Source organism: Microtus pennsylvanicus, chromosome 2, assembly GCF_037038515.1.
Source record: "Microtus pennsylvanicus isolate mMicPen1 chromosome 2, mMicPen1.hap1, whole genome shotgun sequence".
Classification (NCBI taxonomy): domain Eukaryota; kingdom Metazoa; phylum Chordata; class Mammalia; order Rodentia; family Cricetidae; genus Microtus; species Microtus pennsylvanicus.
Window position 1 is genome coordinate 134,458,312 of NC_134580.1, and position 13,570 is coordinate 134,471,881.

Sequence of the window (13,570 nt, forward strand, 5' to 3'; positions counted from 1 at the left end):
GTATCCTGTATCCTACATAGAAAATTAACACTGAGAGGACATGGAGCTGTTATCTAGTATGTTGCTGGGGCTAAGAATTGCTTTTTACCTATTTGTCATTTTGAAATTTTCTAAGTGGAACAGACATATTTATGATGTGGAAAAATATCTTCATGTATAAAACACTTTTTTTATTTGAATTTAAATTGATACATGATAACTATATAAACTCACATCCTATAATATATTATTTCAGTACAATATATGTAATGTTTATATACATAAATATCTATAGATAGATAGGTAGACAGATAGATGTAGTAACTGCTACATCTGTCATTTCAAATATTTATAATCTTGTGTTGTCAACACGTAAAGTTTTGTCTACTAGCTACTTTGAAATATGCTGTTGCTGTCAAACTTAGAAATTATTCCTTGTATTCGATTGCACTCATGTACCTAATGACTATGTTGAGGGTTTGTAAGAGAAATGTCAGGTATTTGAACAGTTGGTGGCATTGTCTGGGGGAGGTTATGGAACCTTTGTGAGGTGTGGCCTTGCTGGGTAAGCACGCTGCTGGTGTGGGCTTTGAGAGTCTATATCCTTACCCAACTTCCCATCCATTCTCTGCCTGTGTGTGGAGTTGGAGATGTGGTCTCTCGGCTTCCTGCTCTTGCTCCCTTCTGATGGGCCTCGATAGAGTTGCCCTCAGGAATAAGCCCAAATAGACAAATCATTCTAGAAGTTGCTTCAGGACACTGTTTCTCATAGCTACAGAAAAGTAATTGTGATGACTTTTTTCCCTCCATGCCTTCCCTGCTCCACACCAGCCTCTGCTAACCATTCTTTATTCTCTAGTTCTGTGAAATAAGTATTTTAGGTTCTATATAAAAATGAGAACACGTGGCATTTGTCTTTCTGTGTCTGAATTATTTTGCTTAGCATGTTTCCCCCCTCATTCATGCTGTTGTAAATGATGATACCATTCTTTGTTATGAGGACGGCCACATGTCTTTGTCCTAGGCTGACTCCTTATCTTGGACACCGTGAACAATCTTGGCAGTGATAATGGGAGTTCAAATGTCTCTTTGACACACAGATTTCCTGCCCTTCAGTCATGTGTCCAGTAGGAGGATTGTTAGATCATATGGTAGCTCTATTACTATGTTTTCTTTTGAAGACTCTTCATATTAAAACAAGCATTTTCTAATTACAAGAAAATGTTCTTCCACTGCTCAGTGGAGCAAGAAAGGGCTGCCTGGAGTAGACACCAAGGGAGAGGACAAGGTGGCTGCTTACTTTGGACTCTCAGTGCTTGAGTTGTTAGGAATGTTCTTTCATCCAAATCCTGATGCCCTGGTCATCTATCCCCAGCAGAGGGGCTTCAGAGGGGCAATGACAGAGGCCTCGCAGGAGAGGATAGAATCCTAGATGTGAAAATGTTTTGTATCACAAACCCAGGTATATGAGAAAGTTGGGTCTCTCCCTGAACCCTCTTTCCCATTCTCCCGAAGGTGAGCTGATCTCTGGAATCAGACCCAGCTCTGGTTCCCTTTCAGAGACTCCCATAGCGAAGGAGAAAGTGTCTGTAGTGAAGGACAGCAGGGGACAGTTTTCACTGAGGACGATGTTAGAGGTCAGCAAAGCAGCTGGAGAGACTCAGATTCTGATAACACCTCCTCTGTCAGCCCACTGTCACCCCAAAGCCAACCCCGGAGTTCTGACTCCAGGACTCCTAGGAAACCAGGGCAGACTCACTCAGGGCACACAAACCTCAGCCCTCTCTCCTCCCCCATCCCCACCACATAATTCCTCATGGAGGGAAAGTAAGTTGTGTTTATTTAGATAAAGCTATATTACTATAATAGAATTACTAATTATGTCCAACAACTTTTTCCTTAAACACAACATTCCATGGTTGGGGCTGGAAATCATTACGGTGAGGAGGAGGTGGTGGAGGAGATGGAAGGCGTGTTTTTCTTTCCCCCTGATTTATGATGGCGTGATAATCTTGGCCTGCTCACAAGTTCCTCTTTCCCGTGGATAACCGGTTTCTGCTTTGCCAGCTCTAATTTGAAGCAAATTTTGCTCTAACCCATCTCCTCCTCCACATTAATGTTTATTAAAAACCAACCACAGCACTTACAGATGCCTCCAGCACCAGGGACCCTGCCCCCAGGGCCAACTCCAGGTTACTGGGAGGGAGGTGGAAACTCTGCAAAGCATGCGTACATGGGGATGGGAGGGGGATCTGTGGCTCCCGAATGAGGTCTGCAGACAGTGGTGCTGACTTGGGAGTTGTCGGCGGTGCAGATGTCATGTAAGGACACAGCGACATCAGGAGTCCATGTTCTGGAATTCTTTGGGACAAAACGAGAAGAGACTGATTACTGTACGTTAAGATCCCATCACTGCAAATAACTGTGAGCCTCTCTCTCCCCTGCCTATGTCATTCCTTAATGTTCTCCATTGACCAGTCTTTTATACTCCATTTAGGTGACTGACTTAGGTTTGGGTTTCCCTAAAAGAAAGATGGGACTGGAATTTGCCTTGAGAAGGGTCTCAGGCAGCGCTGTCAGAAGAATATGTATATAAGAAGGGGTGAGAGGAAAGCCAGTGATAAAACCTTGGGAGAAAACTATTCAGGGCAGAAAGGGACATTGTGCTGCATGATGATAAAAGGAGCAGCCCACCTACTCAGAAGACAGGGGAAACCCAAGTGTATACACAGCAAGCATCAGAGATGTCAACTAAATCAAATCGCAACTGATCAAATCGAAAGAGAAAATCAGCAACTTAACACTCGGAGTTGCTGACTTCAATATCCCTCTTGAGCTCCCGATACAACCACTAAATGAAATAGGAAGGAATGGAACTCAATGGCACTAATGCCAATAGGATCTGACTTGACGGCTCAAAATAACATTTGTTGTAGTTCAAATACAAAGTACCCTCCACAGAACTGTGTTTTGTCACCCAATTGGTGGTGCTACTTTGAAGACAGTGGAGCCTGTAGAGGCTAGGGTGTGCCTGGGAACTAAGTCACTGGCAGTAGGCTTTTGACACATATATCCAGGCTTTGATTCTTGCCGTGGCCATTGCTTCCTAGTCTGCCATGATGTGAACGGCCTCTAAGATACTCTCTCACTGCTATGAACTGAACTGATCCAGCAATGGCTTCCCCACCAGGATGGGCTGAAACCCTATGAAACTGTGATTCAAAAGAAATCTTTCTATTCTCCAGTAATTTTTCTAAGGTATTGTGGACCCAGCAAGCAAAAGTACCTAACAAAACACTCGACTAAATAGTGGAAGATACACGTTTGTGTGTATACATAGGCTTTATGTCAAGACAGATACACCTCAGGGTTCTAATTTGCTTTCTGTTGGCATGGTAATAACCATCATGACCAAAAGAAACAAGGGGAGAAGAGGGGTGATTTCATCGTATCCGTCCAGGTCATGGTCAATACTTGAGAAAACTCACGGCAGGGACTGAAGGCTAGACCCTAAATGTAAAAACTTGGCGCCAAAACCATGGAGGGATGCTGCTTACTGGCTTATTCTCTAGTTTACTCTCTGGCTCTATCACTGGCTTATGATCATTTAGCTTTCATACACTGCCCTCACAGGGGTCTGGGTCCTCTTACACCTCTTATCAACCTAGCCAATTCCCCATAGACATGACCACATGCGAATCTGATTCTTCAATTGAAGTTCTCTCTTCCCAGGTGACTCTAGGTTTTGTCAAGTTGACAGTACAGCTAACTAGGACCACAGACAAAACTCAACAAAATTTAAACAATTTGAAATGGCAGGGAATGTGTTTCCGAACCACAGAGTAACCACCTAAAAATGGAAAGAATAAACAGTTACTTGAAAATTTCCTACCATTTAGAAACTAAACAACATACTTATGAATAATCTACAGACAAAAGACATAGACTCTATAAGGTTTTATAAGTAAAACAAATGAAGTTTGCCTGGCTTGATCTTGTACCAGCAACCATAGCTACTATGGGTTGATGTGTACATCATCCATGTCATGTCCAGGAGGCAGAATTTCATAGCCTTCCTCCAGGTCCTTCAGCTCGTACATGCTTTATGCCTCCTCTGCTGATATTTCCTCAGATTGGAATCGAAAGGTTGATATAGATGACCTGGCTGGGGCTGATCACTCATAGTCATTTATTCTCTTATGGAAAATTTCAAAAGAATAAAAACATTATTAAATGAATAAAATGGATAAACAATAGTAAATTAAAATGTTTTTCTGGAGGAAAAAATTGGTCAAGACAGAAATTATCACTATCGGACATGAAATAAGGATTTTCTATAGAGGCCTTACTGATATCAAAAGGATAATAATGGGCTGTAATGGAGAACTTCACTCCAGATGAACTGGGTTATTTTTGAGAAAGGACAAATTACCACAATTAAAATAATGCAGAAAAGATAATCTGAAGAGTCCCATGTCATCACTAACATTTTGAATTTGGGCTGGAGAGATGATTCAGTGATTAAGAGTGATTACTGTTCTTGTAGAGGACCCAATACCTGACCTTGCATTCACATTGGGCAGCTTACAATTGCTTGCAACTCTAGCCCCAGGGGATTCAACACCCTCATCTGGCCTCCATGATCATTGCACTCACATGTGCGTGCATGTGTGCATATACACACATACCAGTTAAAATAAAAATAAGTCTTAAAATTGAATTCAACTGAAGATGTAGCTTAATGACAGAGCACTTGTCTGTCATGTGTGAGGCCCTGGATCTGTTTGATCCACTACACTTACAAAAGAGAATCTGGGACCAGACCAAATGAGTTCATTAGGGATGCCACAAAACATTTAAACAAGAGTTAATGTCAGCTATAAAGTGTTTTCCAGAAACAAAGAAGAATTCTCAAAATGTTTATGAAACCAATATTTCCCTGATGCCAAAACCAGATAATTGTCATTCAAAAAGAAAACTATTGATCTATATCAAAGAAGAGTTTGAAATTCCCAGCACAGAAAATTATTGTTTGAAGAGAGGGAAAAGCTTGTTAACGCAATTTGAATATAGAAAAGTATTAAAATAATTTCAGTAGTGTGTCAACATACAGAGAACCTTAAAACGTGAGCAAAAGGAAGCCACACAAGAGCCATGCTGGCCCCATGGCCCCAGGCAGGCACAACACTCAAATGTATGCCACCACAACAAACATGTGTGATAGAAAGGTGGGAAAGAAAAAAAAGTGGTGCATGCGCTTGATGTGGGATGTCTTTCTGTATATGTGTTGTTTTTATTGGTTGATGAATAAAACTGTTCTGGCCAATGGCTTAGCAATGTACAGCCAAGTGGTAAATCTGAAGAGAGATATATAGAGGAAAATGAGGGATTGACTTTTGTTCTTGGAAGAGATGGCATGGATGGAGGGGTTGGAGCTCACCACAAAGTAGAGGTGGGAAGGCTCTAGGAGGAGATGAAGGGAGAAACTGTGAGCAGTATATATTGTATAAAAATTTATTTTCAATTAAAAAGAGAAATATTTTCTACATTAACTAAAGGAGATTAGTTTATTGGTACATTTAAAGAAAAGTCTCCAAACTGGTAATGATTACCATGGTAAGAAACATATACTATATAAACACACACCACATACGGAGATACACAGAGCAAGACAGACAGACAGATACACACACACACACACACACACCACCTCAGTTTAAAAGGCAGAGCCAATAACTCCACCAGAAATTTCAGGTTCTCTCTGAATTAAATTGCTGGAAATGGGTTATTGGTGAATTCACACCTAGTGTCTGATTTAAGACAATTTAATCTGTAAAGTTAGAAAATTAGAAAAAAAGAAATCCTTCAAAGGCAGATGAGCGGATCAGCCATGCAAGTGATGAGCTGGACACTTATCAAATGCAACCTAAAACTCCTTCAGAAAAAAATTGAAGCAATCTATTGGCTGTTATTGAGGTTTGTGCATTTCCCATAATAAAAAAGAGAGAGTTGAAAACTCTATTGGCTGAATGGCCTCTTCAAAAGGAAGAAAAGAGGATGCATTGTTGAAACAAAACAAAATGAGAGAGAGAGAGAGAGAGAGAGAGAGAGAGAGAGAGAGAGAGAGAGAGAGGTGAAAGAAAAAGAAAATCGAGAATGTAGGTTTGGAGACATATTCTATGCCCTGAGATGACCAATGGCATAGTTGGAAGGAGCTTAAGAGACCACCAGGGAATTCTCTGGTTCCCAGACCTTTGGTGATGAAGTTATGCCAGACTGTGATAACTATGGGGCAATCTCCCTTCCCAGGACCAGGCCACAGGAGAAAGCCCCTATCAGGTGAACACAATTCCAATGCTGAAGTCTCTATGAAGAACATGGAGAAGTGGTCCTGGGGTCCTTAGATCTGCAATGACTCACAACCTCTTGACCCATCTCTCTTTAGAGTAGAATGCTGTCACCTCCTACTCCAAGAGTCTGTCTTGCTCCCTTGTCAAAAACTAGGTACTGCCGAAGGATTCTGAGGTATAGTCCAAGAACCCCTGTGCTCTTACCATTACAGAGAACTCAACAGAAACTGTTCAACAACTTTCCCCAGGAGAGGGAGTCTCCACACACATCCTTCACTGACTCCATAGGCATTGATCCCACACTCCCATGATCTGAATTCCAAAGATGCAGAACAATAGCAAGGTGTGTTTTTCTTCAAACTCAAATAATATTGGCTTTTTATTTAGTTCTATGACTCTTTATTACTGATTTATTGGCTCAAACCAAAGCTAATTAAGGCTCTGATTCTAAGATGATATCCTGTGGCTGTGTGTTATTTAAATAAGACTCTTAAATTTCCTTTTTTATTGTTTATACTCCCACAAAAATATTTCAGAAATATAATAAGGATTTTGTTTTCATCTATAATGAATTTGATATTTTTCTCTTTTGTTTATGTTGCTTGCTAATGTTTGTGTAATTATTTAATACCTCAAGTGGAGATTTGATAGTATTATAACTTGTGGGGTAGTGTTTTATAAATGTACATTATATACTTGTCAGTCTTCAGACTTGGAAAAACCTTGGAGCCAGAGGTCAGGGATTGTCCCTGTTTCTACTGCCGTCATCTCTATCAGCTATTTCCTAGCTGTGTACAGTGACCGCTATAGCTGTTGACTGTGGGCAGGTTAGAGCCCTTCCTCCTTCCTTCCTTCCCTCCCTCTGTCCCTCCCTCCTCTCCTTCCCCCTCACTCCCTCCTTCCAGGAAAGATGTCAGGCCTAGGAGACACTAGGTCCTCTTTGAGGGCCAGCCGTATCATGCTTGCCCTTGGGACTCTCACCTCTGACAGATATCTCCTTTCTGTCAGCTCCACATTCTCCCAGAGCTGCTGGGAAACCTAAGCAAGGCTTAGACATCCAGAGCCTGGTGTGGGAAGCACGGCCAGACCACAGGGAGTCTAGGCGCCTCCATTTCTTTCTCCTTACCTCTTTGTTCATCTATTTCCATCTTCTCTCTTGTCCGATAGTGCACTGAACAAACATGACCTAACTCCTGTGGGTATTTAAGGCTGTCTTCCTCTTATATCTGTGTGAAACAGACCTTATGGTCCTTCCTAGATGCTTTCTATGGGTACTGAGTCCCAGATGTGCTAGGAGCTGACTTCCTGCCAAACCTCACTATTGCTAGAAATAAAGGTCTGAAAAAGCTCTGCCATAGCTTCCTGCCCCAATCCTTGCTTCAGAAAGGTCATCAAGGGGCTCATGGGACCCTGCTACTGAACACTCTCCACGATCCAAATATTGTTGATATTTAAGTCTGAGCTCCCATCATCCTTGAAGAAGTGGGTACTCTGGTCTTTGTCTCCATCCACGTTCCTGTGATCTAATTATTGAACTTCCTTCTGCTCCCAAAACATGTCAAGGTCACTCTTGGCCTCAGGGTCTTTGCACTGATTGTTTGCTTAGCCTAAATCCTTCCTGTGTACTGTGAGAGTGCCTGCCTCCTTTTTCTCTCCAAGCACCTGGCCTGTGTTGGCGTGTCTGAATTCCCTGCTGTTCTATTCCTTAGCTTCGTTGAGACTCCATAGGGCACTGATCCTGTGTGAAACCATTGCAATTCCTGTTTTAGTTTCTGTCCAACTTCCTTCATCACCTTCCCTCCTCCCAGGACAAAGATTTTTTTTTCAGAAGAAAGATAAACTCCTTGTTGTGTTTCTGGATTATTTTAGTAGAGTTATGAGCCACAAAACATCACTCATTGTTTGCACTATCCCTAGAATGTCAGGCACAGACAGTTTATCTTATTCAACCCTGAACCTTCCCTCCAGTATTGCTCAAGATAGAAGTTCCTAAAAGATTTAGGGAATAAAGGGATAAACACTAGTGGGTTCAGTGGGATGACCTATGACCTGAGGCTGGCTGCAATATCAAGTGTGGTTATGCTGGGTTCCAAGGGCCGACTCTTCATACCTGGGGCCACAGTTTTGACCCCCACCTGGATCCTAGCACTAGCCATAGCCACACATCTCCTAAGGGCTCCTGCCTTTGTTATAGTGGTCACTCTTCCCTTGAAATCGTTTTTCATGCTGGCTCCTATGCATACATTCCATGCTATTGAGTACCAGGTCTCCAATGTGAGCCATACAGATGGCTGGGGAAGCCCAGGGTTGTGGGCCAAGTATAAGGAGATGTCATGGATAATAGACCTAGGAGGACAACATCTGGCCTCCTGTGTTGGAGTAGTAAACAGGGAAGTCTGGGTGCTTTTGTACCATGAGAATATGACTAGACACCAGAATTCAGGTCATTCCTTAGCTTGGAAAATCAGACAGAAACATAGAAGCATTCGTAACCATCTCAGACTGGCATGGTAACTAATACTTGAATGGGGACGGGGAGAATTCACTCAGAAAGCACCAAGAAGAGGGCCATGTAAAAAGCATATCACATGCTTGCAGCTCACCTTTAGCTGTAACTGGAGGTTTCTCTCCTGTCTGCCAGTTCCCAAATATCTGCTCTGAGGCTTAATATTAATACAAACTGTTTGGCCTATTAGCTTATGCTTATTATTAACTAGCTCTTACAACTAAATTTCTATTTACAATCCATTTCTATTATTCTATATTTTACCACAAGTCTTGTGGCTTGTTGCCTCACATCTTGCTTGTCTGTTGGCTGCTAGTGTCTCTCCTGACTCTGCCTTCTTTCTCCCTATATTCAGTTTGTCTTTCCCACCTAGATATATTCTGCCCTGCCATAGGCCAAGCCAGCTTTATTCATCAAACAATAAAAGTAACACATATTCACAGAATGCAGAAGGACATCCCACATCAAGTGACTGTCGTCTAAGACAGGATGAGGACATTGAAGTTGAAGCAAATCATATGCCATATATAGATACTAGCTAGTTAGGCTTGTATCAGAAAGTCTGGGAGTTAATATCCCCTCAATTCCTTTGTAGCCTTGTAGTTTCAAGTATGGTCTTCAGTGCCTTGGCTTCTAGACTTTCTGACCTGTGAAGGAGGAAAGGGAGAATTGCTCAGCTTCAGAATATCCATACAAAAGCACCAAAAAACCCTCCATAGATTGCTGCTTTTGCTGATATACGAGAAAGAAGCAAGCCACAGTACCTGATTAGATGACAGTTGTCCTTCCAGGGAATTGAGTCAATGGAAGGGACGCCATCCTCATGGTCCAGGCCTTAAGGTGAAACAGTTTTTGGATCCCTGAAAAGCTGTGTGCAATTGCAACACGATATTTGTGTAAGGTTGCTTCTTCTCTGGGAAATTTGATTCCATTCCACAAACACTTCCCCTACTCATTAAGACACCTACCACTAAAAAACATCTGGTCAATTAAATCTAAAACATTAGTCAAACCAGTTGTTGGCAATATATGGTCAAACATCTGGACAAATGAAATTTTAATTAAATGTTTTAATATCATGGCGGCTCAGCTTCAAATTCAGTTGCCAAATAGAAGACATGGATCTTTACTTTCTGTGCAAAATGGGAGTGCAAAGACTTATGTATCAGTTGACTATTAAAAAAAATCTGTATCCTAATGTTAGAGAGGTACAGGGTCTTCCTCCCTACATGAGCAATATTAGTCCTGACTTTCAAAACAACAGCAATAACTTTGGAGGCTGAAGAGATGGTTCAGCAGTTAAGAGCACTTGATGTTCTTGCAAAGGACCTGGTTTGGTTCCTAGCACCCACACGATAGCTCATGACCACCGACAAATCCAGTTCTAGCGGATCTGATGCCTTCTTCTGGTTTCCAAGGGCACCAGGAATGTACGTGGTACAACTAGATACACATAGGCAAAACATTCCTACACATAAAATAAATAAATCTAAAAAACACAATTTTCATTATCCCACTGGTCAGTTGAAAAACCCTGTGTTTTCTTTAGATAATATGTACATGGTCTTCTAAGTAGAATACAGAAACCTACTGGTTCCTGTTAATGTTTAATACCCATGTGATAGCTTTTTCCTGGGCGCTTATATTTGATAAAGTCAAGGGATCAGTCTATGAATTTCTTACAATAAGACAAGACATTTTATCTATTGATGAAGCTCGACACATAATGAGCACATGTGTTCCATATACAGGTGAGGCACACGTGTTAATAATGTACTATTACTGTGGCTCTCCCTACAGTCTTGTTAACCACCTGTCTAGGCATGATGAAGATGTCTTAGACTAGGGCTCTAACAAATGGACATAAACAGAAATGAATAGATTGAAGACACATCCGGGAGGCAAAAGTGACAGTACCCACTGATGTGTGGGTTAAGGGGTCTGCGGATGCTGCGATACTGAAGGAGGATTTCCACCACTCTTACAGGCAATTCTGGAAGGACATCCTTGGATCAACCTTTTACATCCCAATTGAGCAATCTAAATTTTGATAGAGATTTCCTTTCCATTTTTCACCCCAAGAGCACAGAGCAAGTCCATTGTTTAAATCTCTCTTGATGTATCTTGCTTCTTTGACCCATCAAAAATCTTGACCTTGGCAAGAGAAATCTTGGCACAAGGTCACATAATACCTTAAAAATAATCCTCCAAATACAAGCACAGGAAAACACCCAAACAAAACCCATCTTTGGACATCTGTTGTGATGTGGCAGCCAAGAGCAGGGTCCACATGGTGCCAGCGGGGCAGCCATGTCCACATATTGCAGTCAATGTGTGTGGTGCCGGCACTAATGATGCTGGCATCCTGCGGAGGACTGCTTTGCCAGCCTGCTAATTAGGACCTGCTTAGAGAGTGGCCGAGGCCGAGGCTGGGCAGTCAGGCGCTCCTGTTGCTTGCCTCTCCCTCTGTGTCTTCCTTCCATCCAGCAATTTAGCATGTGTACAATTTTTAAATTTATTATTATTGTTTTTATTCTTAATTTAATTTTTGAATCATGGGCCATTGAAAATAAAGAGGAAAGGAAGGCAGGCTGTCTGGAGGCACTGGATGGGGACATAGCTAAAGCCAATGGCTGCCCTGGCAGAGGCAACCCAGCTGATCCTCCTTGGAAGAGAGCAGATCTTATATAACAGTCTGTCTACAGGGGGTCAGTTGAAAGCCATCCCCAAGAGGAGAGTCTTGAAGCCAGCTACTGCCTGGGTAGACTCAGCCTTGACCCTCAGTTGGTTCCCAGGTTTCAGAAGGTCATCAACAAGAGGTGGCAAACATCCACTGATTGTCAAACTGTGGTACAATCAGAGAGGATGATACTCTTCCAGTGGCTTAAAGCCACCCATGGGAGGTTTTCTATGGGTGTGCTGGATTGTGGTTTGGAGACTTCATGGATCACAAAATTTCAGAAAGATTTATATGGGGTTGTGTAGCATGATTAAGACAAACCCAGAGACAGAAACCTCAAGATTAGAAAAGCAAAACAGTCAGCCACTGGCTCTTACCCCTACCCCAGTTCGAAATGGTGATCCTGCCTCCAGGAATCTCAGAAGAAAATTGTGTGTAAGAGCTATCTATTCCCATTTTATATTCTTCTCTATTGCTGGGATTAAAGGTGTATACCACTACTGCCTGGTTTCTATTTCAAACTAATGTAGCTACTGGGATTAAAGGTGTGTGTCACCACTGCCTGGTCTGTAAGGCTGTTTAACTCTCTGAACTTCAGGTAAACTTTATTTATTAAAATACAAATGAAATATGACTACAGAGTAGGGTTTACTTAAAGGAGTTTTCAAACACTAGTAGATGATAATAGTCCTGAGTCACACCCAGAACAGAAACATTGACTCATGGGACAATATTGGAAGCTAAATTATGGCAAGGATTTGTGGTTGCCTTCTTTTTTTTTTTTTTTTTTTTTTTTTGATTTTTGAGACAGGGTTTCTCCGTAGCTTTTTGGTTCCTGTCCTGGAATTAGCTCTTGTAGACCAGGCTGGCCTCGAACTTACAGAGATCCGCCTGCCTCTGCCTCCCACATGCTGGGATTAAAGGCGTGTGCCACCACCTCCCGACATTTTTTCTTTTTTAAATATTTATTTATTATGTATACAATATCCTGTCTGTGTATATGCCTGCAGGCCAGAAGAGGGCACCAGATCTCATTACAGATGGTTGTGAGCCACCATGTGGTTGCTGGGAATTGAACTCAGGACCTTTGGAAGAGTAGGCAATGCTCTTAACGGCTGAGCCATCTCTCCAGCCCCCTGTGGTTGCCTTCTTTACAATGAGAAGAACTCACAGCTGTCTAGAGATATAGTGTGGGGTCAATGAAAGAATAGAGATTGACCAAGTACCATGCATGCATCGATTCTCTAAAAGTAGTGCAACAAATTCATGTACTATGGGAATAGTAGGCAATTGTCTGAAGAGCCAGGGGGCACCTGTTTTGTATTTCGTAGGCCATGCAGTCTCTATCGCTATTATTAGTCTCTAATATTTGTGTACAATAATAACTATAGGTAATATGTAAATAAGCAAACAATGCTGCTGTTGCAATAATATCTCACTCACTGAAACACAGCATGGACTGGATGTGGTTTATGGACCACAGTCTTCCAAATTGTTCCTAGAAAATGAAGTGGAAGAACAGTCCATCCAAAGAATGTAGATGCACACATACTAGATTCAAGGAAATTTAAACATGTCTGTGAGGGGCAACACTGGCTCACTTAGATCAAATAAATTCCTTGTCAGGGGAATAGCTGGGGAATAGTGCCTAAAAAGGCTATATAGAGCATCTCTCCGGCTCCTAGCCAGCCCCATGTACCTGGGTATTTCCTACAGAAACAGGATTTTCCCTCCCACTCTTCATTAACCCACATAAGTCTCTATAAAGAGTTGAGGATGAAGTACTTTAAAAGCACTGTGGGAAAGGGTCCACCATAGGAACAGGTCTCTTGGCACTCAGGTTATAGTTAGGAAACTTACCTTTTAGTAAACTAGAGTGAGAACAGCGTTTCCGTTGGTTTTGCCCTCTGCTTTCTGTAGCAATCGCCCCAGGTCGCCTTTACCCTCACCATTCCTGGCAAGTGCTGAAATACAGTCATGGCTGTGCCGCTCCTTTGTTTAACACCATCAGGCCGTTAGTAGGACCTTTGTCTATGTGATGAATCCCCAGTCAAG